The sequence below is a fragment of the Medicago sativa genome, chromosome 1 (genome assembly GCF_051527215.1).
Source record: "Medicago sativa cultivar Bolivia chromosome 1, Bolivia_mono, whole genome shotgun sequence".
NCBI classification, from domain to species: Eukaryota; Viridiplantae; Streptophyta; class Magnoliopsida; order Fabales; family Fabaceae; genus Medicago; species Medicago sativa.
In genome coordinates, this window is record NC_140749.1 from 24285305 (window position 1) to 24301086 (window position 15782).

Genomic DNA, 15782 nt, shown 5'->3' on the forward strand with positions numbered 1-15782 from the left:
TCAATTAATGTAAACAAATAAGTTATTTGCAAGAAACTCTTAATACAAATAAATCTATCAATCATGTAGTAATTTTTTTACTTTATTATTTATGCTAATTTAATAAATAAATTTGTTTGGGGTAGCTAAATATTTTTTACTTGGGGTAGCTAGATATAAAATCATACCAACTCTTTCAAGAAAAATAATTTTTTTGGGGTAGCCTTGGCTACCACATGGTGCTGAAGGGCTACGCCCCTGTGTAGCATCAACAATTTTCAACCCAAACTCTCTTGTAGAGCATGCATGTAACTTTGCTTTTTTTCTGTTTATGATTTAAACAACAAACTATTACCGCCAAATCATAGTAGCATACAATCTTAATATAAAGAACAGTAGCATAAAATCTTATTTCTCTTGTATATTTTGACTATTCTTTCAGTTTATAATTGAAACATGTTTTTAGAACCAAATCATAGTAGCATAAAATCTTATTTCTCTTGTATATTTTGACAATATCATATATTTGAAAGTGCAGAACACCATTTGTAGCAGTCCACAGTAATTTAAAAAGACAATGCTAAAACATGGACAATGCAATTTTTTTTTTTTATAAATACATGATCTTTGCAATGATTACAACAAATGGACTATGCAGGGTTAAATACAAATAGAACTCTATAAGCCATTCTACTTTAAAGCATGTAGAATTGAACAACATAGGTCATATGCATGATATGAAGCATGTATAACTTCTATAAGCCAATGCTTAAATAAAATCTTTATCAAAAATTCCTCCATATTTATTCATTTTTGTATAACTAAATTTCTGAAGACTAAAGAAAGCAAAATATCAAGAGACATTCTCACCAAATGCTTAAGCAACTCCCAAAATTGAGCATGAAAGTGCATGAATTTAAAACATTTCTGTAGATACTGGCAACTTTTCAGAGGGTCGAAAGGGTGGGGAATGGCCACTTATGACAGAACTGGTACTGCCGAATTCTCTTCTTGTAAGCTGGAGCATATATTGAAGTGGATCCTCTGCTGGCCGAATCTCTAGGTGCAAGATGTTGCCTCTAAAATGTTGTGAATCTTACCCTGCAGCCATTGAGGTTAAATGTTTGTCATGTTAGGAGACATCTTAATGTTGCAGCTCAAAACCAAGTAACCAATGTCATTTAAAAAACACACTTCATGTATCATCATAAGTCGATTGACAACATGCTTGATTAAAAATGTCATTTTTTTAGTCTAAATATTTTTTTTAACTGCAAATGTAACTCAGTTACATATTGAATAGCAAGGAGAGAAAGTACTTACTCTTTCGGAGAGAATTAGATCAACATAGATGAACAAAATGGGAAGAATCAAAGATACATGAAGATTAAAATAGAATAAATATTTCAATCAAAAACCATAAAGATATAAAATAGTAGAAATTCAAAGAAACATATCAACATCAACAAATAGAGAAGGAAAGCAAACAACCAAGTTTTTAAAATTACTATCTACCTTCATTCATACTGTCATTAGATAACCAAATTATAAATGTCCAAAGACAATATCCATTATGGAGAATGAAAATTCTTGAAAACAAATTATTTACAATTTAAAATAGCAAAACATGTGTCTTTCACTATGCATCATGTATTTGTGAATTCTACGCATGGTAAACTATATATATGGAAAAATGAAAAATGTGTGATATATCAATTGCTCAAAGCTTCAACTTTAGAAGCTATAGATTTAGATGCTCGTTTTTGTTTTTATGATCAATACAACTCATGAGTCTCAATTGACTTCACATTCATATACAAAAGAACCCAATCACATCTACAGAACTGAAATATATAGAAAAAGCAAAGAAATTGGAACGAATAATTGCAATCACGAAGCTTAAGTAAGAGCACTACCAATTATAATGTCATGTATACCTAATTGAATTATAACTACTAATTTTATCTTGGATGGACAGATGTAGATTAGTGTAGAATATATCAATTTTACCTGTAAAACATTTTTAGCAACAAATACAATTCAATTTTTCTGCCAACCAATCATAAACACAGAAAATTGATCTAGTTGATTATAAAAACAGTTTTATCTTGGCTTACCCGACTTCTATTAAATCATGCATCTCTTGCTAGCATATGATCTATTTTAGAGGCTTTGACAACTATAAAAACAAAAACGAAACTTAGATTAATTAATATAGATGTGAAAAACAAAGTGTTGGAACAAAATGTGTTTAACAATGAACCTTAAAGAGTTTTGATGATAACAAGGTATTAAAAATTGTAAATTGGACTAGCTAATATTTGTTCAAGTGTACAGGACCATAATTAAAAAGTTACATCATCATTGGTTCTGAATGAGCAAATAAAGAGCAAAGGAAACAACATAATTGAAGCTTGGACGCTCCTGAAAGCAACGTGCTCCTGAAGTCAAGTCGCTTCTGAAGTAAGAATAGTGCTCCTGAAGACAAGAGGTCCAGAAGTCGTATCATCAGAAGCTGCATCATCAGAAGCTGCAGAAGTCATATCATCAGAAGCTGCATCATCAGAAGCTGCCTCATCAGAAGCTATTTCACCAGAAGCTGAATATCAACTGGATTTGCAAAGATTCAAGAATTGAAGAATCATCACTGCAAAAGCTGTCTATTGGATTCGAAAATGCTACAAAGGATTAGTGGAATTTTGCAACGGTCATTTCAAAGGTGTTTGAAGGCATGTGCTTGCAATTTGGACGAAAGCGTTGACATTTGTACGAATTGTACAACCACGTTCTCCACTACTCTGTTTTGTGTCCACGCTACAAGACAAGAAAACAGCTCCAGAATACTGCTTCGCCTGCATAGATGTTCCTTTGGATAAGGAATGGATTTCAAATTTGTTCTTCATAGGACAACAACCAAATCAGGCAAAAGATCAAAGGTGAAAGATCAAGCTTCAGCAACGACTCTTTGGGTGCTGGCAATTTCACAACGTCTCTTTCACACCTCTATATAAAGGAGTGAAGACCTAGAGATTTTGGTAATGCTGAACAACAGACTCTCAATACTTTTACAAGTGCCAAATCTCTGCTGAAATTGTTCTGCATTCACTTAGAATTTCTGTGTCTCAAAGTCATATCTTAGAAATTCTTAAGTCCATTGAGTCTGTATCTGATTTGTATTGTGAGCACCTCTGATTGTATATCAAGTGTTCAACCTTAAACAATTTTCTGTGTAATTTTGTTTAGTTAGGAAGTCTCTTGCAGTTGTGCTTGAGCAGGAAGTCTCTTGATTGTGTTCTTGAGCAAAGGAAGTCTCTAGCTTGTGTGCTTGAGCAAAGGAAGTCTCTTGCTTGTGTGCTTGAGCAATTGTAATCAGATATTACTCTTAGTGAAATCTCCTTGGAAGTGCAAGGGGGACTGGACTACTTCCGGATTGTGGAAGGAACCAGTATAATTGCTTTGTGTCGTTCTTCTTCTCTCTCTCTGTTTTATTCCGCTGCATTTAGATTCTGATCATCACTTCAGAAGCTGTCTCACTTAGCTTCTGATCAGTGTGTTCAGTTTTTAGGAGAAACGAAGAATTTTTCAAAACACAATTCAACCCCCCCTTCTTGTGTTTTTCTCACCTTCAATTGGTATCTAGAGCCTTGGTCTGTTGTGTAACACTTAACCGTGCAACAGTCAAAGATCTGAGAAAAACATGTCTACTCCTCCTCCTGCTGGTTCTAGTGATACTAGTTATAAACATGTCTCACATGATTATAGTGATAGTAAGAAATCCAGTGTTGGAAAGATTCCAAAATTCAATGGAGATGCTGAAGAATTCTCTTGGTGGAAGACCAATTTTTACAGTTACATCATGAGCCTAGATGAAGAATTATGGGATATTCTGGAAGATGGTGTTGATGATTTAGTCCTTGATGAAGAAGGAGCTGCTGTGGATAGAAAGAAACATACTCCAGAACTGAGGAAACTCTACAAGAAGCATCATATTATCAGAGGAGCCCTTGTCACTGCCATACCCAAAGCAGAATACATGAAGATGAGTGACAAATCCACTGCTAAAGCTATGTTTGCTTCTCTCTGTTCAAATTATGAAGGGAGCAAGAAGGTCAAAGAAGCAAAGGCTCTCCTGCTTGTACATCAGTATGAGTTATTCAAGATGAAGGATGATGAAACTATTGAGGAGATGTACTCAAGGTTTCAAACCTTAGTTTCTAGGCTACAGATTCTAAAGAAGAGCTATGTTGCTTCTGATCATGTAAGCAAGATACTCAGAAGCTTACCTGCCAGATGGAGACCAAAGGTGACTGCCATTGAGGAAGCTAAAGATTTAAACACTTTAAGTGTCGAAGATCTTGTTAGTTCTCTCAAAGTTCATGAGTTAAGTCTTAATGAACATGAGTCTACTAAGAAGAGTAAATCAATAGCTCTTCCATCCAAAGGCAAGTCATCAAAAGCTCTCAAAGTGGTTGAATCTGAAGAAGAAGAAGAAGAACAGTCAAGTTCAGATTCTGAACCAGATGCTGCTGAAATGGCCATGCTCTCAAACAGACTTCAATATCTGGCCAAGAAGAACAGAAAGTTTCTCTCCAGAAGGGGTAACTCTAGAAGCTCAAAGAAAGAAGATCAGAAGGGATGCTTCAACTGTAAGAAGCCTGGACACTTCATTGCTGAATGCCCTGATCTTCAAAGAGAAAAGTCAAAGGACAAGTCAAAGAGGTCTACATTCAAACCAAGCAAATTCAAGAAGCAGATTAAGCAGAGTTTAATGGCAACCTGGGATGATTTGGGTAGTGAATCTGGATCTGATAAAGAGGAAGCTGATGAAGATGCAAAGGTAGCTGTTGGGTTGGTAGCAACAGCAACTTCAGAAGCTGGATCAGATTCAGACTCAGAAGATGAAAACGAGGTATATTCCAAAATTCCCAGAGATGAACTTGTTGAGTCACTTAAAGAACTTCTTACACATTTTGAAGTAAGAACCAATGAGTTGAAGGATTTAAAAGAAAAATATGCTGAGTTGGTACAACAGCAAAAATCAACTCTATTGGATCTGAAAGCTTCTGAACAAGGACTTACGGGCTTTGACTTCATGTGTAAAACATATGAAGATCAGCTCAGGTTCTTATGTCAGAAGCTACAAGAAAAGTGTAATGAAAAACCTTTAAGTAACCATGAAATTGCTCTTGAAGATTTTATTATATCTGGCATTGACAGAAGCAGAGTAGCTTCTATGATTTATAGCATTTACAAGAACAATGGCAGAGGAATTGGTCTTCCAGAAGTGAAACTTGAGAAAACCAATCTAAAATCTTGTTGTGAATGCATCAAGGAAGGACTGAAAACCTTCTTTGTACCAGAAGGGGCTGAGTTGGAAACTGTTGTTCAATCAGAACCTGAAGCTTCTAATTCTAAGGCTAAGATTACTTCAAAGCCAAAGAACTCTAAGTCAAAGGCTATGATCAAATCTGATTCCAAGACTTCAAAGGTTAGGATCCTGAAAAGATCAGAACCTATTCCTCAGAGTCTGGTGAAACCAAAATCTGGGGTTCTGAAGTCTAAGTTTCAGAAGAAGACAGATACTGCTTCTGAAGTACCAAAACCTAAGGTGATGGTTAATCAGAAGCAACCCAACTCACAGCACAAGGTACAAGAAGTGAAGAGTAAAGCCTTAAGTACTAACCTTCCAGGACCCATAGAACAATGGGTACCTAAATCTAAAAATGTCAATGATGCAGGAATGTCTAAGAGCAGTGCCAAAGCAAAGATCATGGTACCTAGACAGCGGTTGCTCAAGACACATGACAGGAGACAAGTCCATGTTCCTCAGCCTAACAATGAAAGAGGGAGGAAATGTGAAATTTGGAGGCAACCAGTCAGGCAAGATCATAGGTACAGGAACTATTGGTAATTCCTCTACCTCAATTAATAATGTATGGTTGGTAGATGGTCTTAAACATAACCTTTTGAGCATTAGTCAATTTTGTGATAATGGTTATGATGTGCTTTTTGAAAAACCCAACTGTACAGTAATCAACAAGAAAGACAAATCCATTGTGTTCAAAGGAAAGAGAGTTGACAATGTCTATAAAATCAATTTTTCTGAACTGGCTGATTAGAAGGTAATTTGCCTACTATCAGTAAATGATAAGAAATGGATGTGGCACAGAAGGTTGGGACATGCTAACTGGAGGTTAATCTCTAAGCTTAGTAAGTTGCAACTTGTGAAAGGGCTACCAGACATTGACTATCATTCAGATGCACTCTGTGGTGCATGTCAGAGAGGGAAAATTGTGAAATCATCTTTTAAAACCAAAGACATCGTTTCAACCTCAAGACCTTTAGAATTACTCCATATTGATTTATTTGGACCAGTGAGTACTGCATCCTTATATGGAAGTAAATATGGATTAGTCATTGTTGATGATTACAGCAAATGGACTTGGGTGAAATTCATAAAGAGTAAAGATGTTGCGTGTGATGTATTCAGTAGCTTCTGCACTCAAATTCAATCTGAAAAAGAATCAAAAATTTTGAAAGTCAGAAGTGATCATGGTGGAGAATTTGAAAATGAGCCATTTGAAGCTTTTTGTGAAAAACATGGAATTTTCCATGAATTCTCTTCTCCTAGAACACCACAACAAAATGGGGTTGTAGAGAGAAAGAATAGAACTTTACAAGAAATGGCCAGAACCATGATTCATGAAAACAATTTACCAAAACATTTTTGGGCAGAAGCAGTGAATACGACATGCTATGTTCAAAACAGGATCTATATCAGACCTATTTTGGAGAAAACAGCATATGAACTCTCTAAAGGAAGAAAACCCAATATCTCTTACTTTCATCAATTTGGATGTACATGTTACATTCTGAACAACAAGCTCTACCTAAAGAAATTTGATGCCAAGGCCCAAAGAGGAATCTTTTTAGGTTACTCTGAAAGGTCAAAGGCATACAGAGTGTATAATTCAGAAACACTCTGTGTTGAAGAATCTATGCACGTTAAATTTGATGACAAGGAGCTTGAAGATAAAACTTCAAAGCAAGATGAAAGTTTTGCAGAGATACAGGTTCCTGAAGTTACTCCAGAACCTGATCAGATAGCTGAGTCTGAAGATAGTCCAGAAGCTGAACCCACATCAGAAGCGCAAGATGAAGCTGCTTCTGATGAAGCACAAGATGGCTCACATCAAGAAGATCCTCCCAGAAACACATTCAAACACAAGTCTTCACATCCTGAGGAGCTAATCATTGGAAACAAAGATAGTCCAAGAAGAACAAGATCACATTTCAGACAAGTAGAGTCAATGATTGGACTAATCTCAATGATTGAACCTACAACAGTTGATGAAGCACTTTCAGATGATGGATGGATCCTAGCTATGCAAGAAGAGTTGAATCAATTTCAAAGAAATGATGTGTGGGATCTGGTACCCAAACCTCAGCACAAGAACATTATTGGAACAAAATGGGTATTCAGAAACAAGCTGAATGAGCAAGGTGAAGTAACAAGAAACAAAGCCAGGCTTGTTGCACAAGGGTATAGTCAACAAGAAGGCATTGATTACACTGAAACGTTTGCTCCAGTTGCAAGATTGGAAGCAATCAGGTTACTTCTTTCCTATGCAGTTAATCATGGCATAATATTATATCAAATGGATGTCAAGAGTGCATTTCTAAATGGTGTCATAGAAGAAGAAGTGTATGTCAAGCAACCTCCTGGATTTGAGGATATTAAATATCCTGACCATGTTTTTAAACTGAAGAAATCACTATATGGCTTGAAACAAGCTCCCAGAGCTTGGTATGATAGACTAAGTAATTTCTTAATCAAGAATGATTTTAAAAGAGGACAGGTTGATACTACACTCTTCAGAAGGACCTTTGGGAAAGATATTCTTGTTGTGCAAATATATGTTGATGATATAATATTTGGTTCTACTAATGCATCTCTTTGCAAGGAATTTTCTGAGTTAATGCAGGATGAATTTGAAATGAGCATGATGGGAGAGCTGAAGTTCTTCCTTGGCATTCAAATCAATCAATGCAAAGATGGAGTCTATGTTCATCAATCAAAGTACACAAAGGAGCTTCTGAAGAAGTTCAAACTTGAAGATTGTAAAGTGATGAACACTCCAATGCACCCTACGTGCACCTTAAGCAAAGAAGATGAAGGAGCTAAAGTAGATCAGAAGTTATATAGAGGTATGGTTGGTTCTTTGTTATACCTCACTGCATCTAGGCCAGATATTTTATTCAGTGTATGCTTGTGTGCAAGATTCCAATCAGATCCTAGAGAATCTCATATGACTGCTGTCAAGAGAATCTTCAGGTATTTGAAAGGAACAACTAATCTTGGACTCCTTTATAGGAAATCCTTAGATTATAAGCTAATTGGATTCTGTGATGCTGATTATGCTGGTGATAGGATTGAAAGAAAGTCAACCAGTGGCAATTGTCAATTTCTGGGTGATAATCTTATATCCTGGGCTAGCAAAAGACAAACAACTATTGCTATGTCTACAGTAGAAGCAGAATACATTTCAGCTGCAAGTTGTTGTACACAACTACTTTGGATGAAACATCAGTTGGAAGATTATCAGATAACTGCTAACAGTATTCCCATTTATTGTGATAATACTGCTGCTATTTGTTTGTCTAAAAATCCAATTTTGCATTCAAGAGCTAAGCACATTGAAATCAAACACCATTTTATCAGAGATTATGTTCAAAAAGGAATTTTAGATATACAATTCATTGATACTGAAAATCAATGGGCTGATATATTTACTAAGCCTTTAACTGTTGAAAGATTTGATTTTATAAAGAAAAATTTGAACATGCACTACGTGTCTGATTAGATGTTTGCTTGCTCCTGAATAGGATTTTAGGTTCTGAAGTTAGTTCAGAAGCAGTAGTCCATCAGAAGCTCTTTATTGAAGTTCTGAGGAAAACTCGCTTCTGATGATGACGTCAGCATCTGAAGTCCAGAAGCTGGATTTGTTGCTTCTGAATAGTTGAATTAGTGGAAACGTTGGGAGTTACTTTTTAAAGAGTAACTTCTGGCCCACTAACTTGGTAGTTACTCTGTGAACTTCTGACGCGGCCTGTATGTATTGGTGTATAACTAAAAGGGCAATGATGATTTAATAGCTTTGAAAGTACTTTTCACGCGCCCCCAATTTTGTCATTAATGTTATGTTTGTTTGTCTCTTTTGAATTGCAATCGTTTTACTTTTAACACTTTGTCAATTCACACACTACTCACTCACAACAAACACATTTGCTCTCAAACTTCTTGCGAAGTAAGCGCATTCTCTCAACCTTAGAACCCTAAAATCTTCATCTTCTTCAAATCTTCGTCAATCATCAAATGGCATCATCAAGTTCGCAACGAGAAGTTTCAGAATCTACATCAAACATGCAAAGCGCACCAGAATCTGGGTCAGTCTACAAAGAAAAGACTATGGATATTCCATGGAAATCCTTAATAGTTCAAGTAGAGTCACCGGTGGACTTTGCTTCACTCAAGAAGTACGAAGTGGAAATGGAAGGATTGATAGAAACTCAGAAGCTGTCTGAGTATTTCAAGATGCTAAATGGGCCAACGTATGTGAACTTGGTCAAGGACTTTTGGTTAAGAGCTGAAGTGTACAATGAAAAGCCTGCAAAAGTCGTAAGCAAACAAGCTGGGTCAAGGAAAGGGAAAATGACCATGGATATGAATCCTACATCATTTGATAGCTTAGAAATAAGGTCTGAAGTGATGGGCATTCCTATAACCATCACTGAGGACGTTATAGCTAAAGCTTGTAGAATGAATGCAGAGGGTAGATTCCAAGAAATAGTCAAGAAGGAAGATGTTCTGCTACAAGGTTACTACAACACTCTTCTGGGTGGGAAGAAAGATGCCAAGCCTTCTGAAATGGAGATTCACAACAAGATGTTGGTGAAATTCAGTAACGACTGCTTCTTTCAAAGAGCAGGAGGGTCTGATCAACCTAACAACCAACAGAAGCTAGCAATTTACTTCATGGCTATTCTGGAAAAGATAAACTTCCCAAGATATGTAATGGATCATCTCTGCTGGGCAATAAATGAAAGCACTATCAGAGGAAGGAAGCAAGTGCCTTATGGAAGATTATTGTCTGAGATCTTTCATCAAGGAAGAGTGCTGGATTTCTTGAGAAATACAAGGAGTGCTTCTGATAATTGCTTCGAAGTTTCTACTGCAGAGAAGACTATCAGTAGCAAGACATTGCATTCTATGCACATATTCAAGACAGCCCCTAAAGATGAGAAGTGGTTAGAGATGACAACTGCTGAAACTGAGATAATCAGGGACTTTCCTCCCATCTTTAAGGAAAGTGACTCTGATTTCCTAGTTCAATCAGTTGCTAAGTATGTCTTGGAAGAAGATGCAAGCACTCAGGAGGAAGTTGTTCCTGCTAAAGTGAAGAAGGTAAAGAGTGCTACTGCATCAGAAGCAACTACTGATAAGGGCAAGCAAAAGAAAGATGTTAAAAGAAAGAGGGGGAAAGCTGAAACAGTTTATCACAAGGAAAAACTGGATGAAGCTTTGGATGAAGTAGAAAAAGAGGAAGCTGAGCCCAAGCTGAAGAAGAAAAAGGCACCTGTTGATATAAAAAGCTCTATGGTTGAGCTGACTCCTGCCAAGGCCAGAATGGCTAAGGAAATTGCTGCTTTTAAGTTAGGAGATTTACAGGAGAAGAAGAGAATTAGGGCTGCTTCTATTCCCGAGAAAAGAAGTAAGGACAAATCAAAGTCCATCATCACAGAAGAGCATCTGAACAAAGCTCTTGATGGGATAAAGGGAAATGAGCATAAGGAGAAGGCATCTGAACTAACCTTCACTCCAATGGTTGTAGTGACTTCTGATATGGAGAAAGAAGCTGATGAGCAAGCTGTTCAGATGCTAGCTGAGATAAAAAGGAAAGAAGCTCAGCACAATCTGGAAAGGGATCAAAGGCTCAAGGCTTCAGGACTGGAGAATTGTGATGAATTCTTCAAGAAGAAGTCTGAAGAAGTCAAGGAAGTGGCTGTTTAAGCTTCAGAAGCGGTTCTGAAAGCACCTAGTGCTACCACTTCAGTAGCTGGCTCTTCAGTCAAGGTATGTCAGATTCCAGTCACCTCTACCCCCATTTCACCCCTTTCACCACAAGCAACTGAGCAAGAAGAAGACACTTCTGTCTTAGACAGTCTTGCTCTCCACTACTCAGGTGAGTTACCTATAGACAAATCTACCTCAGAAAAAGCCTCTAAAGCAACTCCAGAAGCAGCTGTTTCTGAAAATGTTGTTTCAGAAAACCCCCATCAACACACACATGAACCACATAAACCCACAACACCCCCACAATCACCAACAGCTACCATTGACCCCCAACTCAACACTCAAACATCAACTTCACCACAACAACCACCAACTGAAACTGAAACCCAACCAGAGCACATTGAACCCCAACCAACTCCCATGGATATTGACAACTCTCAAGTCAATGTCCAAGACCTAACCTTTACCGCACACATTGCTTTTGACCAGCCATCAACCTCAACCCCAACTCAACACATCACCATTCCAATTTCTAGCCCTGTTCAAGACCTTGAACTTAGTGATTCTGATCCTGAAATTCTTGAACAACCACCCACAAACACCCTGAAATCTGGATATATTGATGCTGAGCTACTCTCTATTTTCTCTCAAATGCATAATCTGGTGGATCAAAGGAGGACAATTGATCTCACCAACGCATATGAAGACTCATGGGCATCACTTCAGAACCGGGCAACTGAGCTTATTGAAAACATAAAGGCTAAGTGCATCAGAGTCAAGCAAGCTTCAGTCAGAAGGCTTATGGAAAATCTGAATCAGAGTCTCAGAGTTAAAAATCCCACACTGCTCCTGGCAAACCAGCCTTTCTTCTTAGAAATGGACTACTTGACCAGAGAAGCAAGGTTGTGTAAGCTTCTGAAGAAACAGATGGCACAGCAGCAGCAAGAGGTTAGAGAAAGGGAACAAGCTCTTCTCCAAAGGCAACAATTTCTTGAAGAACAGTTGCAGAAGAAAATTGAAGAAATGGAGAAGATGAAGAAACAACAACAAACCAACCCTTAGTTGCACACCTTAGTCCTTGCTTCTGAAACCATCTTGTTTTTCTATGCTTCTGAATGCTTAATGGTTCTGACTGCTTAGCTACTTCTGATTTATGTACAATGCCTGGATATTCTTGTTCATTTACATTGCTCTGATTGACTTAGTTATTTTCCTATTATACTCTCTTCATGTTTGAGTTTTTCTCAAATCTTTTTGTCTTTTATGCTTATTTTTTTTAATCTTTTTGATAATGACAAAAGGGGGAGTATATGTGACAAGTATTTAAAGGCTCTGAGCCCCATTAAGGGTATTTGAATTTTTTTTGAAAAACTTCTATAATTTTTTACCTTATTGGTATAAGCTATGAACGAAAGAAGGAGTATCAAAATTCAAGTAAAATTAATTGAACCATTCTTCTTATCTCTAAATTAATTCTTTCAATGATTCATTTTTTAAAGCTCTGATAATTTTATTGTGCGAAAAATGAATTTAATTAACCTGGATAGAACTTAGGGGGAGCTTACAAACCTCACCTTAAAGACTATCAGACTCAGGGGGAGTTTGAGTTTACAAACCTCAGATTCTGAGCTTACAAACCTCAGAACCCCAAAGTCAACTTGTTAATTAGATTAACAATAATTGATCAATTTTTAAATACTTTTGTTTGTCATCATCAAAAAGGGGGAGATTGTTGGAACAAAATGTGTTTAACAATGAACCTTAAAGAGTTTTGATGATAACAAGGTATTAAAAATTGTAAATTGGACTAGCTAATATTTGTTCAAGTGTACAGGACCATAATTAAAAAGTTACATCATCATTGGTTCTGAATGAGCAAATAAAGAGCAAAGGAAACAACATAATTGAAGCTTGGACGCTCCTGAAAGCAACGTGCTCCTGAAGTCAAGTCGCTTCTGAAGTAAGAATAGTGCTCCTGAAGACAAGAGGTCCAGAAGTCGTATCATCAGAAGCTGCATCATCAGAAGCTGCAGAAGTCATATCATCAGAAGCTGCATCATCAGAAGCTGCCTCATCAGAAGCTATTTCACCAGAAGCTGAATATCAACTGGATTTGCAAAGATTCAAGAATTGAAGAATCATCACTGCAAAAGCTGTCTATTGGATTCGAAAATGCTACAAAGGATTAGTGGAATTTTGCAACGGTCATTTCAAAGGTGTTTGAAGGCATGTGCTTGCAATTTGGACGAAAGCGTTGACATTTGTACGAATTGTACAACCACGTTCTCCACTACTCTGTTTTGTGTCCACGCTACAAGACAAGAAAACAGCTCCAGAATACGGCTTCGCCTGCATAGATGTTCCTTTGGATAAGGAATGGATTTCAAATTTGTTCTTCATAGGACAACAACCAAATCAGGCAAAAGATCAAAGGTGAAAGAACAAGCTTCAGCAACGACTCTTTGGGTGCTGGCAATTTCACAACGTCTCTTTCACACCTCTATATAAAGGAGTGAAGACCTAGAGATTTTGGTAATGCTGAACAACAGACTCTCAATACTTTTACAAGTGCCAAATCTCTGCTGAAATTGTTCTGCATTCACTTAGAATTTCTGTGTCTCAAAGTCATATCTTAGACATTCTTAAGTCCATTGAGTCTGTATCTGATTTGTATTGTGAGCACCTCTGATTGTATATCAAGTGTTCAACCTTAAACAATTTTCTGTGTAATTTTGTTTAGTTAGGAAGTCTCTTGCAGTTGTGCTTGAGCAGGAAGTCTCTTGATTGTGTTCTTGAGCAAAGGAAGTCTCTAGCTTGTGTGCTTGAGCAAAGGAAGTCTCTTGCTTGTGTGCTTGAGCAATTGTAATCAGATATTACTCTTAGTGAAATCTCCTTGGAAGTGCAAGGGGGACTGGACTACTTCCGGATTGTGGAAGGAACCAGTATAATTGCTTTGTGTCGTTCTTCTTCTCTCTCTCTGTTTTATTCCGCTGCATTTAGATTCTGATTATCACTTCAGAAGCTGTCTCACTTAGCTTCTGATCAGTGTGTTCAGTTTTTAGGAGAAACGAAGAATTTTTCAAAACACAATTCAACCCCCCCTTCTTGTGTTTTTCTCACCTTCACAAAGGGCATTCCGAATTAATACAAAGCTTTCTGGAAGTACCCTATGTGGACTCAACGTGATTTATCAAATCAGGAGGTGGGAGATGAGTATCTCAAATGTATTCGAACGGGTATAATTTGTAGTTCCACCATCTGCAAGGGTCACCTTCTCATCAAAGCTTCACTCTCCATCATCTTCAACATTTGAACTTAAACCTATCAGCACCGCCATCCATAAGATACAAAAAAAAAAATCATAAATCTAAAAGAGAAAACGAAAAAGATGAAAGAAATGAACATATAAGGAAATAAGAATGAGACTTGCCTCGATTAAGTTCTAGTGATCCTTTTATCAAACAGTTCGAATGCAAAGTAGCTTTTATCAAAGTGAATGACTCATACTTGATGCTAAATTTCATACAGCTAAAAACATCACATTCCCATTTCTACAATCTAGATACCACTCCATGGCTAACTCCAGTGGAGGTTTGGTTACTACTTCATACACATCGTCCAAATTTGCATGTTGTCCCTCTGTTGGACGCAAATCAAATCGAAATTCTAACATCAACATCAACAAATTCCACACCAAAATCAAGATTATCATCAATTTTATAGTGAAAATCCAGTTTACTTATCTCCATTAATATAACATAAATTCAAGGAAGGATCCTTTAAATAAAAAAAAATCAAGGAAAGAAACAATAAAGAAAAGGCATGTAAATTCAGTTAGATATTTTCAAATATGTGAATAATACCACATGTAATCCTTTCCTCCCTTCTCAGCTTTGAATAAATTGTTTCCTGATTCAGTCAACTCCTGAACTTTCTTCATCAATTTACACATGAGAAAAATGGATGCACTTGTTGTCCTGCAAACATCCTTGAATTTTTCTATCAAAGAAAAACAAAAGAAACAAAAAACAAAAGAGTCACATATTGTTAGGTTGCAACTAAGGAAATTCTATAAACTGTGTTATACAACCTGTCAAAACAAAAGAAATTATTCAGCAACAAACGGTGTTGTACAACCTGTCAAAACAAAAGATTGTTAGGTTACAAAATACATAGCCTTATTACAACTTAAACAAAACCCCACAATTCTTTTTATCAGTTTTAATTCTCAACAACACCACTCTTTAATCAATAAAGCAAATCTCTTATTTCAACCCCCAATTCTGATACGATTCAGAATCGAATCTATCAGCCCAGAACAAATGAATCATAAATAAATCAAGCAACACAATGGTGAAAGAAATCGTGGATGGCAGAAATGATTCAGAAAGCAGGAACCCAGTAAGAGAATTAGAGAGAAATGGAACTCAAATGGTTGAAACAGGCTTACCAGTTACCTCAGAGAGAGAGAGAGAGAGAGAGTGAGAGAGAGAGAACTACTCAGAAAACCAGAACTGGAAGCAGATCCTAAACAGCGGTGACCGACGCCGGAGCGTGGATGGCCAACAAAAACGCAAACCCAAAAGGGTTTCAATCCCTGTTCATCGTGTTCCTTCCGATACCAGTTGAAAGCCATTGAAGGTGGTGATGGTTTCTCTCTATTCAGTTTTTGCAGAGAAAGAGAAAGGGAGAAAAGAAGAAGTTACAAAGAAAATAGAGATTGAAGGAG

The 15782-nt window shown here is 36.9% G+C and overlaps 1 long non-coding RNA gene across 1 annotated transcript; it reads right to left on the reverse strand.

Moving 5' to 3' along the window:
• Window positions 1-233: 233 nt before the first annotated feature.
• On the reverse strand, window positions 234-15252 carry LOC146953798 (uncharacterized). The gene is made up of 7 exons (XR_015011175.1): window positions 15144-15252; window positions 14917-15052; window positions 14484-14692; window positions 14220-14374; window positions 2097-2158; window positions 850-1080; window positions 234-304 (listed from the first exon to the last, which is right to left on the reverse strand). It is a non-coding gene; the product is annotated as an uncharacterized LOC146953798 (long non-coding RNA).
• Between the last annotated feature and the right edge of the window lie 530 nt (window positions 15253-15782).